The sequence below is a fragment of the Schistocerca nitens genome, chromosome 1 (assembly GCF_023898315.1).
Source record: "Schistocerca nitens isolate TAMUIC-IGC-003100 chromosome 1, iqSchNite1.1, whole genome shotgun sequence".
Classification (NCBI taxonomy): domain Eukaryota; kingdom Metazoa; phylum Arthropoda; class Insecta; order Orthoptera; family Acrididae; genus Schistocerca; species Schistocerca nitens.
Genome location: NC_064614.1, coordinates 204,533,054 through 204,553,398, shown reverse-complemented (window position 1 = coordinate 204,553,398; position 20,345 = coordinate 204,533,054). Strand labels below are relative to the sequence as shown.

Below are 20,345 nucleotides of genomic sequence, written 5' to 3'. Positions count from 1 at the left end.
TGGGAAGCGAGAACGCTACCGCACGACCACGAGATGCGGGCTAACAGATGCTAGCCAAGCCTACAGGTCGTGGTGTTTTATTTGACCACAAACTACAACTGTACAATGTCCGAGTCTCGGTGAGAACAATATTCTGTATGATTGTGAATGCCTTATGTCGAAGCTAAGAGAAATTATCGGTGCTCTTCATGGTGGGTGATTCTGTAGACAAGGTAGCCGACAAATCTGGTGTTTCAGAAAGCCCATATCGAAGATTTATACCGCATACAGGGAAAGCGGAAAAACATTATTCGCTAAGTCATAACGCAGATAAAACTGTGTGTCAAGTGACCGTGACAGATGGTCCATTGTAGAGGACTGTGACGAAAAATAAGATGATGACCGCTGCAGAAGTCACTGCAGAACTGAATGTCGCCCTCGTGAACCCTGTCAGCATAAAAAGAACACGAAGTAAGCTCCAGAAGCAGGGAATTGCTTGGCGAGCAGCAATTCCAAAAACACTCATCAGCTATGCTAACGCCTCTAACAGGAAAAAGTGGTGCCTAAGCCTTAAAACCTGAACTTAAGAGCAATGGAAGGAAGTCGGACGATTCTTATTGCTCACTGTTTCCATTTTCTGGCCAAATTTACACTATGTGATCAAAAGTATCCGGACATCCCCATAAACATATGTTTTTCATATTAGGTAAGTTGTGCTGCAAGCTACTGCCACGTACTTCATATTAGCGACCTCAGTAGTCATTAGACATTGTGAGAGACAGAATAGGGCGCTTCGCGGAACTAATGGACTTCGAACGTGGTCAGGTGTTGGGCGTCACTTGTGTCATACGTCTGTACGCGGGATTTCCACACTCATAAACATCCCTAGGTCCACTGTTTCCGATGTGATAGTGAAGTGGAAACGTGAAGGGACACGTACAGCACAAAAGCATACAGGCCGATCTCGTCTGTTGACTGACAGAAACCGCCGACAGTTGAAGAGGGTCGTAAGTGTGTAATAGGCAGACATCTATCCAGACCATCACACAGGAAATCCAAACTGCATCAAGATCCACTGCAAGTACTATAGCAGTTAGGCGGGAGGTCAGAAAACTTGGATTTCATGGTCGAGTGGCTGCTCATAAGCCACTCATCACACCGGTAAATGACAAACGTCGCCTCGTTTGGTGTAAGGCGCGTAAACTTTTGACGACCGAACAGTGGAAAAACGTTGTGTGAAGTGACGAATCACGGTACACAATGTGGCAATCCGAAGGCAGGGTGTGTGTAGTGCCAATAGTAAAATTCGGAGGCGGTGGTGGTATAGTGTGGTCGTGGTTTTCACGGAGGGGGCTTGCACCCCTTGTTGCTTTGCATGGCACTATCACAGCACAGGGCTACATGGATGTTTTAAGCACCTTCTTGCTTCCCATTGTTGAAGAGCGATTCGGGGATGGCGATTGTAACTTTCAACACGATCGAGCACCTGTACATAATGCACGGCCTGTGGCGGTGTGGTTACACGACAATAACATTCCTGTAATGGAGTGGCATGCACAGAGTCCTGACCTGAATCCTATAGAACACCTTTGGGATGTTTTGGAACGCCGACTTCGTGCCAGGCCTCACCGACTGACATCGTTATCTCTCCTCTGTGCAGCACTCCGTGAAGAAAGGGGTGCTATTCCCCAAGAAACCTTCCAGCACATGATTGAGCGTAGGCTTGCGAGAGTGGAAGCTGTCATCAATGCTAAGGGTGAGCCAATACCATACTGAATTCCAGCGTTACTGATGGAGGACGCTATTTTCAGTCAGGTGTCCAGATTTGATTTGTGCAGCCATATCGTGGTATTCCATAGGTTTAGGGGGTACTCTGCAAGATCGCATTATTACTAGGTACCATGTGGCCTCTTTGCCAGAACAGGTCCATCCTATGGGTCAACGTTTTGTTCCCCAGTGTTGATGATGTGTCTCAAGACGACAGGGCCTCTGCCCCTCCCACCGGAGGTTCCTGTCCTCCCTCGTGCGTAGGTGTGTGTGTGTGTGTTGTCCTTAGCGTAAGTTAGTTTAAGTTGTGTGTAAGTTTACGGACCGATGACCTCAGCAGGTTAGTCCCTTTGGCATTCACTCAGACACACACACACACAGGGCCTCTGTTCACACAGCTCGCATCGTCCAAGGCTGGTTTTGTGAGCTCGAGAATGAATTGTGGCATATCCAGGCCACCACAGTTACCAGATTTCAAATTTATTGAGCCTTGTAGGCTACTTTGATCGCTATCCACCCCATCATCGTTAAGTAAACTTGCCACTTTTTTTGCAGGAAGAATGGTATAAGATACCCTTGAAAACGATACTGGACCTCCATTTTTCCATTCCGAGACGACTGGAAATTGTTTTGAATTCCAACGATTTTCCTACACCGTATTAGGCATGATAATGTGTTGTGTTTTTGGCGTTTCCCTACTTTTGTACACCACTCCCAACTGCAGGAATGTCGTCTTGACACTGCATTTGTTGCTTTAGCTGAATTCTAAGAACTTATAGATTATTCAAGAATGTTACATCGGTGATATATTGGGTTCATATCCAGCATCCTTAGTTAACAAACCATTCTTTGCAACTGTGTAGAATGAACTTAAAATGAATTGGCACGATGTTTACACTGATGGCATTGCGCTTTAAGAGCCTAGAAGATGTTGACTGGGGCCAGACGCACTTTGCTTACCGCTATTTTGAGGGACATTATACTTGGATAACATTGCTTGGTTTGAGAATGGGTGTATCCCGAAACCAGTCACCGAATAAATAAACATCCGTTTTCGGTGCAACTCTGGCTGTCTCTTTTTGCATCACAATAAAAAAAATCGCTTTAAAATATCGAGGATGCACCAGACATTGAAGAAATTCATAATAGACAAGCAGCAGATGCGTAGTTGTGCCCTGAGGCGAAGCACACTGAACATCACAATTATAGGGATGAAATTTACGAAACTGAACGGAATTCGCGTCTGTTTCGGCTTCTTCGGTTGACGGCTGTTTTGCATGATAATCTGATATTTCGCCAGCACGAGTGACTGGCACACTCAAAGAATTACACTGTTGCTCGTAGTGGGCTGAAGTTGTGTTGTCCTTGGACTTTCCCGCTGTCATTACCGGTATGTCTTCACACTTGATACCTGTGGCCATCGTTCTCTCTCAAACAGAAATCCAGCACCCATCCTATTTCTGAAACTGTTAACATGCTTGCAAATGGCAATGGCTTATCGGAACAAATTGCTACATTAACTCATTTCCGCAAACAGATCTTCTTTTTCGACTGATTTTATGCACTGTTCCTCATCACAGAGTGCGTGCTCAGCCGATTTTTCCGTCTGTCGTAGCCTACAGTTTCGTTTACATTCCCCGATACTGAGGTTTACGGGCCATCCCGTCAGTCCAAACTACACTGTGCCGCAAGTGCTTAGTATTTGGAGGAGGAGGAGGAGATTAGGGTTTAATGTCCCGTCGACAACGAGGTCATTAGAGACGGGGCACAAGCTCGGATTAGGGAAGGTTGGAGAAGAAAAGCGCCGTACCCTTTTGAAGGAACCATTCCGTCATTTGCCTTAAGCGGTTTAGGGAAATCACGGAAAATCTAAACCAGGATGACCGAACACAGGATTGAACCGTCGTCCTCCCGAGTACAAAGTCTGTGTGTTAACCACTGCGCTATCCCGCTCAATCTGCGGATGGGTTACGTTTGTCTTTGACCAAACTGACGCACTCGCTGACTTTGTTGGCGTACTTGTCTTTATACCGTGTTTTCGGAGTACTCGTAGATAAGCAGTTCTGTACATCGCCTTTGGTATGTGTGGCACAAAGATTGTTACCGAAATATCTTCTTGAAGGTAGCCATTTCGACGATTAGAAACGTATCAGGTCGGGATAGTCCACTTTATAAAGTGTAACAGTGAAAGGATTCACAAACGAGAATCTTTGGAAGAAAGATGGCGTACAGACGGATATGTGTCATTGCTACTTGTAAGCGAATGGAATAAAAGAGAACAGCATGGCAAATATTGGTATGGAAACCCTACCTCATACACTGATTCCTCTCTGGATCACGGCCGGGTTGGGGATCTTCTCTGCCCGGGAACTGGGTGTTTGGCTCCTCCTTATTTCATCATCATCATACGTGACAGTGGCTAGATTGCATTGTGTAAAAACTGGACTATGTCAAAATTGGGATTTTGTACGGGCGCTGATGACCGCGCAGTTGAGCCCCCCACAAATCAAATATCATCATCACACTGATTCCTGCTGACGCTGGTCGTCCTGTGAATCATCTCATGTTTTGGTTGACACTATCTACACACCGCAAGGGTAAAACTGAGTGTTTCTATAAAAACACCGACAAAATGGCATCTGACACTTTCTTAGGAGGAACATGTAGTATATTTTTGACACCCTCGGCCGTTACATTAGTAAGTATTCCGATAGCTTTGTTCTTCGTTTTTAGTGTACGATTTTGAATGCTGCTGGAAGAATCTAGGAGGGCTAAAACTGAAACACGGGTTGCTCAGGCGCCATCTGGAAAAGGCGCGAAGCAGCGGAAATGGCAAAGCAACAATTTTTCAAGCTTCGCCTTTACCAAGTCCATTCCTGCAGAAACTGAAGAGGAGCCAGACAGCAAAGCGTTTACTTTCGCATGGAAGCTGCATAACAGTTCCTTTGTTCCCGAGACGCCGTAATGTGATTTTGCAGGCCAGAAGCATGGCTCGTTGGACGTCGTCTGCAGTATTGTCCGGCGTGACGGCTGCCACAACGCCCATGCAACAGCATAAATTTTCTCCCGAAACAAGAGTCGCGCAGAGGCTACGCTGCCAGTTGGGTGATTCACGGCGCATGCTCCGCCGTAAACAATCCAGCTGCGATTCCTGGGTGACGATTGGCTAATGCGTCTGGAATTTACGCGCATTTGCGAATACAGACCCTTTACAAATTTCCTTTCGCAAACTTCTGCCGCCTTCAATGGACGCGGGTTAGAAGAGGCTCTGCATGGGAGTCCATGTCTGAAAATAGAATGTTTCTTCAGTATCTTCATCTATTCATTAAAATGAATACCAACCCAAAGAGAAGCAGCAGTCATTGCCCACGAAGCCATAGTTTAGCCCCCTACTTCTTTTACCGTATGCGTATGATTACTTAACGCTTTGTGGCCTGAATATTTTTCGTTGATATCGAAATGTTCAAATTTTTATGTCATAGTCCGTTCGAAATTGCTTTAGTATAAAGAAAAACAAAAAAATATACAGTATACACTGAGGTGATAGAAGTCATTGGACAGCGATATGCTCATACAGATGTTGGTAGTATCGTGTACACAAGGCGCAAAAGTGCAGTGCAGTGCTGTGGCGTAGCTGTCATTGTCACTCAGTTGATGCACGTGAAAATTCTTCCGGCGTGATTATGGGCGCACGACGGGAACTGACAGACTTCGGACGTAGAATGGTAGTTAGAGTTATGAGACATTCCATTTTGGAAATCTTTAGGGAATTCAATATACCGAGATCCACAATGCTGGGCATACCAAATTTCAGGCATTACCTCCCAACGGGGTGGCCGACGCCCTTCAATTAACGACCGAGAGGCGGCGTTTGCGCAACGTTGTCACTGTTAACAGAAAGTCAACACTGCGTGAAATAACCTCAAAAGTCAATGTGGAACGTTCGACGAACATATCCGTTAAGACAGTGCGGCGAAATTTGGTGTTAGTGGGCTATGGCAGCAGACGACCGACGCGAGTGCCTTTGCTAACAGCACGACGTTGTCTGCAGAGTCTCTCCCGAGCTCGTGTCCATTTCGTTGGGACCCTAAACGACTGGAAAACCTGTTGAGGTGAGTTCTGATTTCAGTTGTTAAGAGCTGACATTAGGGTTCGAGTGTTGCACAGACTCCACGAAGTCATGAATCCAAGTCGTCAACAAGGCACTGTGCAAGCTGGTGGCTTCTCCATAATGGAGTGGGCTGTGTTTACAGGGAATGGACAGGGTCCTCTGGTCGAACTGGTCCAACTGAACCGATCATTGACTGGAAGTGTTTATGTTCGGCTCCTTGAGGATCATTTGCAGCTATTCTTGAAATTCGTGTTTCCAAACAGCGATGGAATTTTTATGAATAACAATGTGTCATGTCACTGGGCCACAATTGCTGAACATGTAGACAGTTCTATCGAATGATTTGGCAACCCATATCGTCCGAAATGAATGCCACCGAACGTTTATGGGACATAGCCGAGAGGTTTGTTCGTGCACAAAGTCCTATACCGGCAACACCTTGAACGTTTATAAGAGGCAGCATGGCTCAAAATTTCAACAGAGGGCTTCCAACAGCTTGTTGAGTAGATGCAACATCGACCAGCTGTACTACGCCGTGCAAAAGGTCAGATTGGGAGATATCCCTTGACTTTTGTCACCCCAGTGTATATTTCTACCCTAATTTTTTTTTAAAAAATGTGTGTGAAATCTTATGGGACTTAACTGCTAAGGTCATCAGCCCCTAAGCTTACACACTACTTAACCTAAATTATCCTAAGGACAAACACACACACACACACACACACACACACACACACACACTCATGCCCTAGGGAGGACTGGAACCTCCGCCGGGACCAGCCGCACAGTGCATGACTGCAGCGCCTGAGGCCGATCGGCTAATCCCGCGCGGCTCTACCTTAATTTAACTTTTTAAAAATGAGACTTGAGGCCCGTCAGGTCACAATGGCACAGTTATCAACAAACATTACTCCATGAGAAATGGGATTGATAAAAACGGCTTTTTCTTCCATTACATTATATTGGGAACAGTATGAAAGTATTCTTGATTCTATGTAATACATAGCACAGTTTTTACATCTCCCACGACTAGCAATAAAATCAGGGCACCAAATCAAAGATTTTAGTTTCAAACTTTATCTGAAAGTGAATATTTCGAGGCTACTTCTTTTTGTTCTAAAAAGAGATTGGAGATATTTTACGCGATTACGGCTATCGTGAAATTTAATTCCTTCAACTTCTGGGGTATAAGTAGAGGGTTCCTACTGATGGCTGCTATATGGCGTTTTGTCATTTTTCGTTGGGCTGGTCTTAATCCTTCAGGAACTTATTCTGTTTCAGGAACACTGCTTTCATCGTTTGGTGTATCATAATCAGCTGGAAAATTCTCCTGGAGCAACGCAATATCTCGTTATCTTTTAACTACCTTCTCACTTACATCTAGCTGATTTAGAGAGAAACATGTAGTAGAAAATATTAGATACAGGCTCCCAGGTAGATGCTATTTTTCTTGACTTCCGGAAGGCGTTCGATACAGTTCCGCACTGTCGCCTGATAAACAAAGTAAGAGCCTACGGAATATCAGACCAGCTGTGTGGCTGGATTGAAGATTTTTTAGCAAACAGAACACAGCATGTTGTTATCAATGGAGAGACGTCTACAGACGTTAAGGTAACCTCTGGCGTGCCACAGGGGAGTGTTATGGGACCATTGCTTTTCACAATATATATAAATGACCTAGTAGATAGTGTCGGAAGTTCCATGCGGCTTTTCGCGGATGATGCTGTAGTATACAGAGAAGTTGCAGCATTAGAAAATTGTAGCGAAATGCAGGAAGATCTGCAGCGGATAGGCACTTGGTGCAGGGAGTGGCAACTGTCCCTTAACATAGACAAATGTAATGTATTGCGAATACATAGAAAGAAGGATCCTTTATTGTATGATTATATGATAGCGGAACAAACACTGGTAGCAGTTACTTCTGTAAAATATCTGGGAGTATGCGTGCGGAACGATTTGAAGTGGAATGATCATATAAAATTAATTGTTGGTAAGGCGGGTACCAGGTTGAGATTCATTGGGAGAGTGCTTAGAAAATGTAGTCCAGCAACAAAGGAGGTGGCTTACAAAACACTCGTTCGACCTATACTTGAGTATTGCTCATCAGTGTGGGATCCGTACCAGATCGGGTTGACGGAGGAGATAGAGAAGATCCAAAGAAGAGCGGCGCGTTTCGTCACAGGGTTATTTGGTAACCGTGATAGCGTTACGGAGATGTTTAATAAACTCAAGTGGCAGACTCTGCAAGAGAGGCGCTCTGCATCGCGGTGTAGCTTGCTCGCCAGGTTTCGAGAGGGTGCGTTTCTGGATGAGGTATCGAGTATATTGCTTCCCCCTACTTATACCTCCCGAGGAGATCACGAATGTAAAATTAGAGAGATTAGAGCGCGCACGGAGGCTTTCAGACAGTCGTTCTTCCCGCGAACCATACGCGACTGGAACAGGAAAGGGAGGTAATGACAGTGGCACGTAAAGTGCCCTCCGCCACACACCGTTGGGTGGCTTGCGGAGTATGAATGTAGATGTAGATGTAGATGTAGCGTGATGACTGCGGAAACGAATTATGAAATGGAGTCGACGAGACATGACAAATTCTGGAGTCAACGTGATCCATCAGTGCTCAACCGCCGCCGTCCAAATATCACCTATACTGGTTACGGCTTGGCTCAAGACAACAATATATCGTTCAGTGACGCCGCAGATTTAGTCAGTTGGATCGAGTTTAAGTGAACTGGAGGGCCACGTCGGCACCCTCATGTCTTTGAAGTGCTCTTCAAACAATTCTGAGAATTCAGGAACGATGGAATGGTGCATTGTTATGCTGAAGGTGGAGAGCTTCATTAAACAAACAAACAGATTGATATTATCAGGCAGTACAGACGCGCGTCACGGCCTCCCTTCCATCCCACTAATACATCCCCCACATAAGGGTAGCATCCCCTCCCCTCCCCCAGATTGTCTTTGTCTGAAAGATAAAATGTTGACAAGGGTATTGAATTGTCATGTGGTTTCCAACATGCTCGCACACTGCCATCACATCACGTGCCCTTTTTGCATATTTCGAGGGTCCACTAACGATAATCGCCCACACGTGCTGGTCCCTGTGTGCTGTGCCGTGTGGTGAGAGTAGTGTTGCTGTCAACATTGCTGCAGCCACACGACAGTATCGCGATATGACCGGGTGCTATTGCCGGCGGACCAGCCTGTTGGAGGTTGCTGCTAAATAGAGTTTCGCTGTGCAAGTACTACGCGTCGGTAGTTTTGGTAAAGTACTTAAATAACGTAGTAAATGGTAGCGTTGGTAGGGGAAGAAATCTAAATGAATGTGTGTGAGAGAAACTGGGAGTCGACGATTTCTCTTTTTTTTTTCGTTTTTGTTTGTTTGGTTTGCACATAACTAGAACCGCACATCGTTCAGTGTTAGACCACTGTGTATTTTATATCCTTACAAAACATATAAGTAATATAAATTACTTGAATGCGTAATTTCTGTGCTTATATACAACTAAAGCAATTAATTTTGTTGTAAGTACAATCTAGATGCAGAAACATAAAAATATATATGTAATTACTGTTGTTATATTGTACTCAACAGACAATGATCAAAAGCAAGAGTTTACTATTATTATTGATAAGTGCGAAAGTTGTTTATGAAAAACAGAAACATGTTTTTTATAAGCTCGCCGAAGTAGTGAAGCGATTTGATATATTTTTGTTTTGTGTTATTTTTAATGATACTCTTTTTTTTCTCTAGCGCTATCCGATGAATCTGTATTGCCTTTTTTTATTTGTATTACAACATCCCTCTATGTCGTGTTACAAAGCAACAAGTTTTAGAATAAAACCTGAATTAAATATAGCGCACATCTTTCTGAAGGGAATCTGTCGAGGGAATGCAGGACATGTTATTTGGTCTTAAGTGTACCAAAATGCAGAGCCACGCCTCTTCACACAGCATTCTTGTATCGCAGGTCACCATGTTTCGCTCTGTGGAATTCAAGCACTTATATTTTGTAATGGATGCCATCAAACCTACATTCAGGACAGTGGAACAGTTTCATTTTTTTTTTTTTTCGACATAGGATTGAACAGCCAACCAACCTGTTGCACATAAACGGTAGGTACATTTACCTAGTTTTTGACTCCTACTAGGGGTGTCTTCATCAGAATAAATGTTGCTAAATCCTATAAAATAATACATAGGAAATAAGGTATGACTAAAAACGCATTAACAAAGATGACAATTTTCATGAGGCACAAAGGTTACTTACGCAAAAGTACATTACTCAAAAGCAACAGCCACAGTTCGGAACAGCTATGCTCCTGTCAAAAGTAAAACATAACGTTCTATCCTTTGCCACGTCGTGTGCCCAGCTGGGAATAATATCAGACTGATCGGCCCAGTGGCTTACACTGCTGCCGCGAAAACTAGTTGCGCCGCCAATCAGGCGCGGACAGCAACATATGCCGATTTGAAACATTAGAGCAGAAATATTCTTAAAAAAGACAGTTATTTTAAAAACAAAATATAGAGAGATCTTAATGTCTTTTTAAAAATACTCAATAGTCAAGCAGATTAAGTATGATACAGCCAACCGTTAGGCTTTACAGAAATTGCTATTTCATATTTTGTCTTATGCTCGGTAGGTAGATGCCATTTTGATCATATACAGTGGTTCCCGGGAAGGAATTCAGCATTTGTTTGTAATTTTCAATAGTCTTCATGAAAAAATTAGCTTCACTTGTGACTCAGAAAATAACGACCGTCAGCTTAATTACTTGGACCTCAGTATTGCTATTAACAACGACAGACTTTCTTTCAGTATTTTTCGAAAAGCCACTAATACAGATCAAATTGTACCCGCAAGTTCAGTGCATCCTCATTCCCATAAGAAAGCAATTTTCCAGTCAACCATTCATCGTGCAGTCTCTGTACCTTCGTCACCTGACAAGCTTAATGAAGAAATGATCACAATAAAAACTATTTTCAGTTAATAACGGCTGTGATCCCACCTTAGTTGAGAAGATCTTCAAAGTTAAAACTGACGCTAAAGTGGCCAGTTTTAGCAGCGGTGCTATTCCTGACAGTAACGAGTATAAAAATGTTTTCTCGATACCTTTCTTGGCCCTATTTCGTATAAAATTCGTCGTCTTCTGATTAAAAAGTATGGATTCAGAGTTGCCTCTTCCACGAACAGTAACTTGCAAAAAAATCTCATCCACAGCCTTGAGTCCACAGTTGCTTCGATACACAATTCAGGAGTGTATAAAATCACTTGCGATACGTGTCCCGTGCATTATATAGGACAAACTGGAGCCTCTTCTAGTTTCATGTACAAGGAACATTTGCTGGAAAAAAGAGGCACTAATGTACACAATTCCACATTTGCTCATCATCTGCTGATTTCCGGACACAAACTGGATCGTGTTGAAGAAATTTCCATTTTAAATAGACAAAAGAAAGGTTAGAGGCTCAATGTACTGGGAGAGCTAGAGGTTTTCAAGCATATTTCTGAGAATGATGGTCTCATCCTCAGTGAACAGTTACAACTACGTAACAAAAATTTTTTCAATGATTTCAATCCACCGCTCGCGGAATTTTGATTCTTCTATTTTTATTAAATTTTCCCTGATACTGGTTTCGAAAAATTATTTTATGCTGATCTCTTAGATACGTGCTGCAGAAGTTACCTTAATGCAAATATGTCTGGATTGTACAGCTGTTTGTAAAATTTTTTCTACGTCATTCTGATTTTTACGTAATAGTCATTTCTGTAAAGCCTAACAGAAGACTCTATTAAACTTAATCTGCTTGACTACTGTGTATTTTCAAAAAGATATTTTATATTTTGTTTTTAAAATTCACTGTCGTTTTTCAAGTATTTCTGTTACAATGTTTCAAATGGTCACATGTTACTGTCCGCGCCTGATTGGCTGCGCAACTCGTATTGTTTTCGTGACAGCAATGTAAGCCACTGGGCCGATCAGTCTGATGTTATTCCCAGCTGGGCACACGTGGCAAAGGCTAGAATGTTATGTTTTACTTTTGACAGGAGCACAGGTGTAACGTAATTTTACGTAGGTAACTTTTGCGCCTCATGAAAATTGTCATCTTTGTTAATGTGTTTTGGGTCATACCTCATTTTCTATGTATTATTTTATAGAATTTAGCAACATTTACATCGTTTACGCGCAACCGGTTGGTTGTTTAATCCTTTGTTGAAATTAGTATATGGTTGCTGAATAACAGTCGTGTTCAAAACCCTGAAGTTTCAATTTTGCTATAAATATTGTTTGTTTGTAAGTAACAGGCTGAAGGATAACTAGGTGGAACAGGTTACGTGACCCTTTATATAGCCTCACTTAGTTATTAGAAAGGGAATCTACTAAAACACTGATTGCTTCATTATGGTAACCTACGGTAGTTCTACAACTCTATTGTTGACGGCTTGTGGAGGTGTTGTCATTGTTGTCCACCAAGGGTGGAGAATGTTTTATATTGCCGGATTTGTCCTTGTCTGAATTGCTTCCCTCTCATTCTCAACCTTGCTCCCTCTTTCTCACGCCAATGGCGCTGCAGTTTATTTAATTATTTATCTTATGATGAAATCAACATATATATATATATATATACCATTTTTGGACAAATGTACACAATAACAAGCTCGTAGAATCTTACACCTCCAAATCTAGTTCCCTAATCCATTCGAACGCTTCATCCTATGCGTCGTGTATGTCCATTATCGTTCGTTTTACGCTCGAAGAGGACAGTCAGTGGATTGACTGGAAGGATGCACCGCAGTCACAATTTCCAGAACAAGCCAAGTCACGTAATATGAGCAGTGGAACAATTTTATTTCTCTTCATCCATAATTTATGAATGTGGTGCGTACATCTATGGCCATAGCTATGGCATACGGAAAAGGTGAGTATCGCTGCTACAGCCGTAATAGATCTACAGTCGTGAGTCATAGTTTTATTCTACATAGATTCTTAAGATTTCTTAACGATTTTGAATCTTAGTCACGTGCGTTTCCGCGTCCATGAGCAGCATTTGGATTATGAACAACAGCTGCCAGAACATCCATTTCGTTCGCTCTGCTCGTTTCAGATTTACCATATGCGTAATATTTCAGTGCCCTTCCAATATATTTTTTTTTCGACATGTATGAACGACACAGGCAGAATGAAAGCTGTATTTCTTGTGTTACTGTTTTATGCTGGTATTACTTCAGAGCAACAATCTTCTTTCCTCCTTATCCGACGATGTATTCCTGATTGGATATGAAATCACAAGCTTCCGCGTAACATAGCAATCGGTTTCAAGTTCCAAGCAATAACTCTTAAGCTCTAAGTATTGTAATTTCTCCAGTACTACTAATCGCATTTTGAAGAGTGAAACTTTGAATTCGTATTTCTTAGTTTAGAACAAAAATTACGATAGTTCTATTTGTAAAAGTGAAGTTGATACCGATATACCTGTAATTAATACAGCTATGAAAAGGGACTATACGTATTTCGTGTGAACCTTTCCACAACCTCATCTGAATGAAAACAGAAATACTGTATCTTAAACTATGCAGGGAATTTGAGGTGAACAGCTTGTCTCACACACCCTGTACATCAGTTTCCAAATTTCACAGCTGAATTTTAGTGAATAAAATAGCATGAAAACTAATGTTTCGAAAATGACAAGGGCTTTTAGGAATTATAAGGTACTTTTAAGACAGGTTGCTTTTCAGTTGCTTGAATGAGTGCCTGTCCACGTAGATTGGCTTACTACCTGCCCGGTAAAATTCTACACAGGTAAAGGCGCACATTATCCTGTCAACAAAAAAACCGACACACTTTGTAAGTGGAACCGAACCCGCCGCCCGGTTAACCGGGCAGTCGAACGCACTGCTTTCCGGCCGGGTGCCGGTGTGCCGGCCAGTCTATGGATAAAGGCGGTTTTCCATATGCCTCGGCGAATGCGGGCTGGTTTCCCTTATTCCGTCTGTTACACTTTGTCGGCACTTCTGCGCAAACACTGTCTCCGCGTACGCGATCACCATAATTACTCTGCCACGCAAACATCTGGGGTTACTCGTCTGGTGTGAGACGTTCCCGTTGGGGGGGGGGGGGGGGGGCTCCACAGGGGGCCGAACCGCACAATAACTCTGTATTCGGTGTGGGGCAGCGGTGGGGTGATTGTGGACTGCTGTAGCGTGTTGTGGGGTTGTGAGCCACTGAGGGCTACGGCGGGGACGAAGCCTCTTCGTCGTTTCTAGATCCCAGTTCAATACAATACATTACAAGTACAACCGACAAACCACACGAAGCTAAGCAACGGAAAACCGAAAGGGAAAGTCTCTACACTGAGGACATAAAATTAAAAAAAAAAGACTTACTCTCTGAACGTAGATGGAAACAACTGAAAGAGACAGTATTCACTATTTTTGCAGGCTCACATTAGCGACAGTTTCAGACTTGAGTTCATACTCGAAGTGAAATAGCTAAATGAAATACTAACAATGGTGAGTTCAGCCTTCGAATTTATATTGTGTCAATTATGACATTGTTAAAGTTATGAGAGTTTATTACTACCATAGCTACTAAATTAATTGCATAATACAAGTTCTCAAGTTTTCCGACATTTGCGATTTCTTAGATGTTACACTGAAGCAGTATACTAAGTACTAAAGTAAACATATTACTATTATTGCAATAGTTCACGTTTTAACATCTTCAACTTTTATAGTCCTGTCTTCCTCAGTTGCGTGTAATATTACGGTATATTAATAATTTTTACTTACGGACCGTCTGACAGCAACTGAATAAAACACAATAAAGGCGAAACGCGTATGGCACTAAAATTGTGTTTTATTCAGTTGCTGTCAGACGGTCCATAAGTAAAAATTATTAATATACCGTAATAGTTCACGTTTTACTTTATTATTCAAATGCAAGAATTGGTCATTTAATCGCTCTATCCTCGTACAGATTATAGTAGGAGTTAAAGTCAGTCAGGAACAGTTGTAATATTGTCAACTCAGATGCGTAACCGCTGTCAGTTTGCAGAATGCCCGTATAAATCTTGAAACAGAGAAAATCGTCGTTACTTCCTACATTGTAAAATATTCGTATCTCTTTACGAGAGCAATACCGCGCAGCAACATACATGCTGCTAAAGTTGCCAATCCAGTGCAGCGGCAATACGAGCAATAGTCGACTACAATATTTTTCATATAACTGCTGACATAATCCAGAAAAAAAATTCGAATCGTCATCCAAAAATTCGAATCGTCATCCGCGACACATACAGAGCCGAGTACGATAATTATCACAAATTAAAAATATTAGGTCCCACCGAGATTTGAACTCGGATCGCTGGATTCAAAGTCCAGAGTGCTAACCATTACACCATGGGACCGCGAGAGCTAGCCGGTTCATAGCGGTGTACTTGACGGTAACACACAGCTGTTGGGCATCACATCGAATGGTAGTAAATTATTAGTGAGAAAACATAAACCACACAGCTACAATCTGCTGTAGTAACTTCAGTGTTTTCAAATATTCAGTGCTACGTATCTTCGCTGTTTATGAAATAGCCAAAAAAAATCTAAGGACAACTGCAACAATTTCCGATTTTTTTTCCCCCCTTTAGTTTGTGCTTACTATGTTTCACGATCGTTCTGACTCACTGTCAGTTGTTTTGATACGAAGTAAAATGCAAATGAGCTGCTGATAATCAATAAAGTATTAAATTTGTTATTCATTCTGAATGTTCAATTGTTTGTGGAGGCTTTCTGAAAGATAGCTACATTATTTGGTTTATACACTGCTTACAATTTAGCACTTCACTCCTCGATACAGTTCTTTTGTATTTTTGCTGCACGTTACCGTAGACTACGGTAATTTTCTCACCAAACCGCTTTTGCTTTCTACGGATGCGTAATAACATTATTTTGAAATTCTAATGCAACCTCCTTAATTATGTAGCTTTCATTCATGAACATATCTGTTTTCGTGCTGTTGCCTGATTCCCGTAAGAGCTTCACTGGACCTTCATAAAGTTAACTGTTATCGCTTCTTAACGTTAATCTTGCTAGGTTTCTATCGGTGACTATCAAAAAATTCATTGTAATAACAAATTATCTGTTACTGATGCCAGCTACTTGATGATAATTAGTTTATTGTTGTACTACATGTTTCGGGTTTTTTCCGATCTTCAGGAGCAGTTGATGTAGGAAATTGAAACTTAAAGGCAAAACAAACAACACTGTCAAGAAACAAAGAATATTATGTGGAACACAGTTTTTGCAAATATGCATGCAATCTCTACAGATGCTGAATTTTAATGCTGTTACATATTATGGAAGACTTTTTTATACTTTCTATTTACTACCTGGAGGTGGAGAGGGGGCCAAATACCAGGCAATCTGATACAGGGAAGGGGAATTCCAACTGAGACCAACTTACAATCAAGGAAAACCTCGGGGAAGTCTCGGTTATGATTCTTCTACAACTACGTGTCTACTCTGCAGTTCAAATTTAAATGCGTGGAAGACAGTACATCGAACCACTTTCACACTATTTCTCTACCTTTCCACTGCCTAACAGCGCGCAGGTAAAATAAACACTTAAATCTTTACGTGTGAACTCTCATTCCTGTTATTTTATTACGATGGTCAAATCTCCCTATGTAGGTGGACGCTGACAAAATATTTTCGCATTCGGAGGAGAATTATGCAGAAAGATCTCACCGCAACGAAAAAGTCTTTGTTTTAATGGTTGTCACCCAACTCGCGTACCAAATACATGACACTCACCCCTATTTCCCGCTTATACGAAACGAGCTGCTCTTCTCTGAACTTTTTAGATGCCCTCAGTCAATCCTGTGTAGTAAGAATCCCATACTACACAGTACTATTCGAGCAGAGAACGGACTAGCTTAGTCTAGGCAGTCTCTTTAGTGGATTTGTTGCATCTTCTAAGTGTTCCGCCAATAAAACACAGGCTTTGGTTCGCCTTCCCCACAACATTGCAGTATCTATCCGCCAATAAAACGCAGTCTTTGGTTCGCCTTCCTCATAACATTACAGTACCTGTTTAATCCTTCCAATTTAAGATGTTTGTAATTGTTGTTGCTACGTGTGTAGTTGAATTGTCAGCGTTTAATTTGTGTGGCTTTGAGCCAGATGCAGTCGCTTGCCCAGTTTCACAGAATGCGTCTCGGCCTACAAGATCCGGGCATTCGCAGACGATGGGATTAACCCATTAACTCCCAAATTAATTTTTTTTAAATTGAATTTTTTATTCCTTAATTATAATGTAGATTGTGTATGAACCACAATAAGTACAAAAATAGCCAAAGAATATTTATACAGACTGATATAATGGCCGTCCTCAAAATAGGACACTGGGATCTAACAGTATCGTATAGGATACTAAACTGTATTCTAGTTTCAACTATTTATATCTTGTGAAATGGTACAATCCACTTAACACACAGTGTTACACGGCATTTAACACAATATATTTTTGGTTTTCGTTGCATTTAGCTCTTATACATCTTCTTTGCCTGCTTCTTTTGTCAGTCATATGACCAGTTCCATCAAACCTGATGTCTGGTGTCACTCTCAACTGACTTGATGGGTATTCCATTGGACGTCCAATATTCGGTCTTCCAGTGTCCAATTTCAGGTATGTAACTGTAACAGCACATCTGAAATCCAGTAAATCCTGTGCATTTTTCCCATGTACTAGTCTGTAGAAGAGTCAGGCATTTGCGAGGGCCATTTCCAGCAAACGTGTAATACGACCCAGTACCATTTTTTCCCTCTAATTACCATCGCATATTTTCCAACTAACCAGTCATGGTGGTCAACACCTCCCATGTACGCGTTATACGACTTCAAAACGGCAGGTTGTTGCACTTGTGTCTTCTTACTTGCTTGTCTACTGTACCGCGTAGCTGCTTCCAAAGGTTCAACTTGGTCAAAATTTGTATCAATTGTAACGCATATGTTGTAGTGCCATCGAACAAATAAGACTTCACCATTCCTGTCGAACTGGTAGTCATAGTTTCCTCGAACTGTCTTTTTCAGTTCGTTGCTGCTCAGTAGTGGACAGTCGCCGACTCGATACTCTCTGACAGTCCCAGTTGCTCGAAAACCCGAATTTCTCAGATGAATCAGAAGATCTTTACTAGTGAAGAAATTGTCAAAGTACACACAATGGTCGGGTTTTTCAATGCAGTCCAACATGTTTAGGACTACTCTTGATCCCAATAGTAGGTCATCCCTTGCAGTATCTTCAGGATCCTTTCCACAGTATAAATCAAATTTAAAACAGTAGCCACTTGCTCCACAAAGAGACCACAACTTATAGCCAAATCTAATAGGCTTGCCTCGGATAAACTGTCCATCTGGAACTGTATTATTTACTAATGGATAAGATATTCATAAATCGCCAAAAGATCTTTGCCACATATTACAAATATTACTAAATTGTCGATAAAGTAAATACCTGTAATAACGAAAAGTGAGCCTTTCAATAATCAATTAATGATAGGATTTATTGCTTTTAATGTCCTCTAAGCATACATTTGTTATAAAAATCATCAACAAATGACTTAGAACAATAATAGATGCAAATTAATAATTTATTGTGTATTTATAAATAAATATGTGCTCTGTCCTCAAATAGGACACTGGTACTTAATGGGTTAATGGTAGCTGGGAGCTCCAATGTTTAGCACTTGATGGAACCCCCTCAGGGATATGGCTGCCAAGGAGAGGAAGAAGTCAAAGTGTGCATTCCGTGCACTTACTGAGAGGTATCATTCCAAATGATGAGTGGGTCTTTCTTGATGTCTGGAAGATTACAGAATGGAACCAACTGAAGGTGGTGGCTGATGTCGGTACTGATGGTTTTGGATCGGAAGAGATTCTTGAGCTGTGGGGGGCGTAATTAAATCTTTCCTTCTCCCTTCATTTGCTGGCGCCCAGCTATGTGGAATGAATTACACTTAGCTTCTTGTGTGTTATCGCTGGTGCGCAGTCTTGAAAAAACGCCAGAGCGTGTGGGGTTGGGAAGTGTCTGGGTACGTGGCAAGAGGGCAACACGACAGTGATCGGCCCGTCAGCTGTGTGGCCCGCTGACCTGTGTGTGCAGAGACTGATAAGTTACGAGTGTACCGTTAGTGGCTGCATCGAAGTTTTCACCGCGTGTGCTTCAGCTTAATTGTCTTCCCTTAAGTCAATGCTGTCCGATCTTAGATGCTGGCATTTTGCATTGAGCTGAAATTATTGAATAACGACGTCTTGATGTAGCAGCAGTTGCTATCGCTCGCGCTGTAATATGCCCGCCTCTGTGACTCGCTTTATCCCCGTTGTAATTATTGTTAACCGCAGCTGGTCTGTTGTGTGTTTGATCCATTTTATGGTTAGTGCTTTTTCCGCACGTGTAACGGTGGCTGCTTGCCATTATAGGTGCTACTCGAAGTTTTGCCTTACTGTAACTTGTTTACGCCACAAGCTATTTGGTACATTAAATCTGGTGGCTTTCAAATCACTGTTATTTTCCTGAGAGCCGTAAGGCCGTTTGTTGTTACCCTAGTGTTTAATAAAACTGCTCATATGCTCGTGGTACATCTGGTTTATTAAGTGGTTGTTTTGAATGCCTTGGGATATTTTCTTGGGTTTATTATTTAATTTTTTAATTATTTCAAGGAAATTTGACGAACTAATGTATACTGTTCAAACTGTGTTTTAGATTGCTCAGAATTCTAAGTGCCATGGAAGAGAGCCATACTTGTAAATGCTAGCAGTTAAGTATCACTTCCTAGAAGTAAGCTTCTGTTTCTCGTAGGAATTTCACTTTGGCGCAAACAAGTCTCTGACTGTGTAGCCTAGAGGACTTATTGACTGTTTTTCTATGTTTTTCTATTTGAAGTAACTTTCTGAGATTAATCATTGCAACCTATTCAGTTAAGTTTTTTTTTTGGGGGGGGGTGGGGGGGTGGGAGACGTTTATTACGCCTCCATTATACCGTTTTATGTTATTAAGCAGTACGTTAACGTTTCATTGTTATGGTAGATTTAAAGGTTTTATGCCATAAGTTATTAAGGCTTGGGCAAATTACATTTTCTTTCGGGAGTTTTTCTAGCTGCCTGACGTTAACTTAGTGGAGCTGTTCCCGTTAGCAGTGTATTTCTTAAGTTTGTTTAGCCTATGCTCTTATTTACAAGATCTTATGTTAATATTTTCCGCCAAATACTTTACGTCTCTCCTGAAATGGATAATATTATCCGATTTATGATCAAGCTTTAGATCTTCTAAATCATATTATTTCAGCCTGTGCTTATTGTGCTATTATTTGCAAACATTGATCTTAGTTCTCTAGTGGTTTAGATGTTTTTGCAAATACTTTGCTATCACTTCTATTCTGTATTCATTCAGTGCATGTAAAAGAAAATCTTGCTGGATCGTAACTGTTGACACT

At 41.7% G+C, this 20,345-nt stretch overlaps 1 protein-coding gene and 1 non-coding gene across 2 annotated transcripts in view; both read right to left on the bottom strand.

The window, feature by feature from the left end:
* The window catches only part of LOC126245881 (uncharacterized), a 695,521-nt gene that overhangs the window by 74,708 nt on the left and 600,468 nt on the right, over positions 1-20,345 (bottom strand). The gene's annotated exons all lie outside the window — the stretch shown is intronic.
* Trnaq-uug (transfer RNA glutamine (anticodon UUG)) lies at positions 15,198-15,269 on the bottom strand. The gene has a single exon. It is a non-coding gene; the product is annotated as a tRNA-Gln (tRNA).